General features: G+C 32.5%; 1 protein-coding gene across 2 annotated transcripts in view; it reads left to right on the top strand.

Moving 5' to 3' along the window:
* Nucleotides 1–5000, top strand: part of jef (major facilitator superfamily domain-containing protein 6 jef) — a 104436-nt gene that overhangs the window by 1404 nt on the left and 98032 nt on the right. The window lies entirely within an intron of this gene.

Here is a 5000-nt window from a genome sequence, read left to right as displayed (position 1 = left end):
ATAAGAGATTTTAAATAATTTATATTTCAATTTTCAATCAAATGTGGTAACTGTATTAACTATCCTCCTTTTTTGTGTAAAAAGGTCTACCTTGATTTTCAACATTTACAGCCTGGTCTTTGAAAACAGACCTTTTCATTTCTTTTTCAAACGATGATACGGCATAGAATCGGAGGATATATCTATATCAGTTTACTACTGAATTATTGCGCAGGAAGTCTGGGTAAATAGATTGAATTTACTCAGTAAACGAGGTTTGTCGTGATGCCAAAGCATGACATTAAGTAAGCGAAGCTTTAAATATCCATAATTAAAGAAACATAAGGCTCTTGAGAGCTCGTTCCCATACTTCTGGTGTATATTGTTTACTCACTCTTCTTATTCGTTGTTATCTTCCTCCTCTCTCTGAACAGGATGACTGATTTTGTATCACCCTATCCTTAACGGAAGTGAGTCTGAGATCCTCTCTCTTTCACTTATTGACATTTGCAAATCCTCATTTTGGGTCAGACAGTAAGATGCCAATTTTTTGTTAAGGGAAAGGGAAGAGGAAGTGGTGTAGGCTAAGCAGAAACAGAAAGATCGTGGAGACCCCATTACCCGTACATTGAGACTACAAAAATCCAATATTTCAAAGCCAGGACTGATTGATGTATTGATTTTTGTGAACTGGTATCTCAGCCACATTTCATCATATTCTTTTTTTTCACGTGATGTCCCCTTCCCATTCTCCCTCTCTTTATAATCTTTTAATATATATATATATATATATATATATATATATATATATATATATATATATATATATATATATATATATATATATATATATATATATGTATATATATATATATACATGTATATATATATATATATATATATATATATATCATACATATCATTCCTTGGTGTAGGTATTCCCTCCCATTGTTTTTTTATTGCAAATTTCTTTTTTATCATTTTACACCCATCCATTTCTGATCTTTTTTGGAATCCCATTTTGTATTTGAAATAACAGTGTTTTCACAATAATGTCTTTTGGCGATTAAACCATTTTCATTCTATCATCGATCTCTTCTAGTCTTTATATTTGAGAATGTTGAACATCAGCCGATTTTATTTTTTATTCCAATATTATTATAAAGTTAATATTAATATAATAAAATATTTCCACATTCTTTACATTCCTTTGTTGTCTATTTTTCTTTCATTTTTTCTGCAGTATTGATTTACTTGACGAAATATTTTTATACTTAAGCCTTCCTTCTATATTCGATAGTAGGAACTATGCAATCTTCCGTTTTCATTTTACCATCTACCTTTTTTGAGTTTCCTTTATGTATTTTATATTTATTATATCTCTTTTTCCTTCCCTCAAGTTAACTCGTATTCTTTATCATTTGCAGATCACTTATGACACTCAGCGTGTAATCATTGCCCGCCACTCCCCCGCCCTCTCTCTCTCTCTCTCTCTCTCTCTCTCTCTCTCTCTCTCTCTCTCTCTCTCTCTCTCACACACACACACACACACACATACACTTATCCCATTTTCCCTTTTTATCATAACCTGTTTACTTATACTAAATCCTTTTAAACTTACGACCCAGGTTACTTGCAGAAATATAGGACGAATCTTGAATATTTCAAGACTAAAAGAGTTTTCATGCTAATATTTCTAAAAGTTTTATAGTCACCGTTGTTTTCTTTGTTATATACAAAAGAAAAAAAAAGCCTATAAAAGTAGTTCTTTTCTTAAGTGTCGAGTACAGTTTGAAGCATATATTCAAATTATCTGTAAAACGACCGTAGATATAAACCCAAATAAGATATTACCTACGATCAGCCATTATTACAGGATTTTATTTTCATCTGAATAAAAAAAGAAAAATCAAACATAATGAAACACGTCCTTTCAGCCATGCAATGAGATACCTGAAGATGAACATTGACCTTATATGGAGGCCACTCCCCTCCCCACAACTGTACTTCTTAGAATGAAACTTTGTGTTATCGTGTCTCGTCCCTTTCCTCAGATTTTCCTGATTTCTGTTTGTAATTTTGATAAGTTCTCCCCGTACTTTTCCTTTTTTATGTTACGTGTTGGAGTGTCGCTAAGTAGGGTATAGTTATACTATATAAGATCATTGACTTGCCTCGACAATATCAATTCGGATAATCTCGTAAGCACTTCATTGGCGTATTAATAGTCCACTGCTCTAATTGCTTCGTAAAATGTTTAAAATTAAACGTTAATAATTGCAGTGCACTTTATTACGGATGATTACATTCATGCCTGGCAACAATTGAGTTCTACTTTATTTTTTCCGGATTTGAACGCTGTTGTTGAAATAGTTTAGTGTTTTCTTTATAATTCATAGTGTGGTTTGGTAAATAGATGCTGTGAACTGACCTGGGTTATGTATGGGGCCTGAAAACCCTAAAACTATATTTCTTCTTTCAAAAGAGAAATGGCGCTCAAATTTGGTAAACTTTACCCTCGATAAAGTTATTCTTGTTGTTGAAAGTTCAGTTTATTAAGCATATTGATAATCCAACTTTACTCTGACTTAAATGATAGACCCCTCGGTTACTGCCACTATTTTGTCTCGATCTTAAATTCTTGAAACTTGCATTGATTAATGTTAATGTTATCCTCAGAAGTCTACATCACATATTTGTTTCCTTTAGTGTAGAATGACTCCTTATTTTCCTCTCGCCATCTTTTGGCTCTTAATTCATGTCAGATGCCTTTGCAGTTGTATCATGGCCATGCTGAGGTTTTGTTGAAAAGTCTGTAAAACTACAAATAGCAATAGAATGCTCACAAAAGAGGAAAAATCGTTTCCAATGACAAATTTGATGCCATCTCGATGAATTAGAGTTACAGAGAATCATACTTATACAAATGACATGGTCATGTTACACAATCTTGTTAATTAAGTTTGTATGGGAAATGAGAAAATGGAAGTCGAGATTGAAATCAAAATAGAGCAGAGTTGGAGGTAAAAGGGAGGCTTTTTCTGTCTTTGCTTATTATGGCGTCACTCACATTTCATTTCACCAACAAACCTATTATGGAGGGAACCATAACCACGCTCTCTCTCTCTCTCTCTCTCTCTCTCTCTCTCTCTCTCTCTCTCTCTCTCTCTCTCTCTCAGTATTCGTTTGGGTTATACTGTAGGTAACTGGTTGATTGTTTGCTTAGCTTTTCTGTGACTTGTACCTTTTGAATGGGCTCCTCTCATTGTACTGTGGTGATCTTGACAGTTAGATGACAGTAAGAGTAATTGAACGCACAAATGCTAATTGTTTCTCAAAATTCTTTGTCGTTTAAGTCTTCCCAAACGATTTTAAACAATCTGATTTTCACCGTTCATTCTTACAATGATAATTTTTAGGATCTCCCATCCTGTTAAATTCGTGATTAACTGACTGAAGATAGTGTCACATGGGCAATTTTCTGTTCTATTTTAGTATTTCGGGGACAAAGTTCTTTTTAGATATAGATTTAATTGTCTTTTCTATTCTGGTGAAAAAATCGAAGTGGAGAATGTTCGTGTCCGTGTGCCATCATCACCCGGTCAAATGTGCGTGACTTCAGTATTGCTTCCACAAGGAAAATATAGCTTTGCTGTAAACTATGTTGGCAAGATTTTGGAATATATATAAAAAAAAATCTGATCTTGTGAAGTCATGTTTAACATAACTGTCGGTAAAGATATGAACTTTTCCTACAGGCAATGGGTAAAAAAATCCAAATAGATTAATACGAAAAGAGAGAAATCAATAAAATCCCCCTTTTGAGAAACACTGAAGTTGAGGTAAGAGTCAAACTGTGATCAATAAGAGGAGTGGAAAGAAGACGAGGGAGGCGACGGAGGGAGGCACTGGGAATCTGGTTCACGTTACTTGACCATGTCGGTCGATGGAACAGTTTTCCAGTAATTATGTTTGTCACTTATCTCTTTTTTTCCTTCACACACAATACAGAATTAACTCTTTGGCTATATTCTGAATCAGATTTCCCTCTGTGGTTTTCACAGTGGACTGCTCTTATAATTCAAAGATAACTCTCTCTCTCTCTCTCTCTCTCTCTCTCTCTCTCTCTCTCTCTCTCTCTCTCTCTCAAACGTGTGGCTTAGGTTCGAATCCTGGCCTGTGTAGAAATATTTATCATAAAAGGAATTTCCCTTTGAGTCTGCATTCCCGAGACATACTGAATTAGATATTGAGAGCTGTTTGTGGCTTAATATTTCAAAATATGAAAGTCATGAGTGCAGGTGACAAAACTATCAAATATTCATATATATACTTGTGTGTATATTCATACATACACTCTTATATTATATATATATGAATGTATACACACACACATATATATATATATATGTATATATGTATGTATATGTATATATATATATATATATATATATATATATATATATATCGACAACAACAACATCAAAAAATGCAGACGTTTCTAATCCGCTCCAGGACAAAGGCATCAGACATGTCCTTATTTATGTCTAGGGTTTGGTTAATTTTCATCACCTGGTGATGGCGGGAGAATTTAGTCTGATCGCTCACAGCAGACCAATCTAGTATGGGTGGCCCTGCCTAGTACAACTTTGCTCCTCATGGCGACACACAAACCCTTTCACCACGTTAAGGTATCTCTACTCAGAAAGGGATATATATATATATATATATATATATATATATATATATATATATATATATACTGTATATATATTAAAAAACATATATGCATATGTATATATATATATATATATATATATATATATATATGTATATATATATATATATATATATATATATATATATATATATATATATATGTGTGTGTGTGTGTGTGTGTATGTGCGTGTATATATATATATATATATATATATATATATATACATATATATATATATATATATATATATATATATATATATATATATATATATATATATATATATATTATTACGACTAGC

Source organism: Palaemon carinicauda, chromosome 2, assembly GCF_036898095.1.
Source record: "Palaemon carinicauda isolate YSFRI2023 chromosome 2, ASM3689809v2, whole genome shotgun sequence".
NCBI classification, from domain to species: Eukaryota; Metazoa; Arthropoda; class Malacostraca; order Decapoda; family Palaemonidae; genus Palaemon; species Palaemon carinicauda.
The sequence above is the reverse complement of the archived record's forward strand: the minus strand, read 5'-3'. Positions and strand labels throughout refer to the sequence as shown.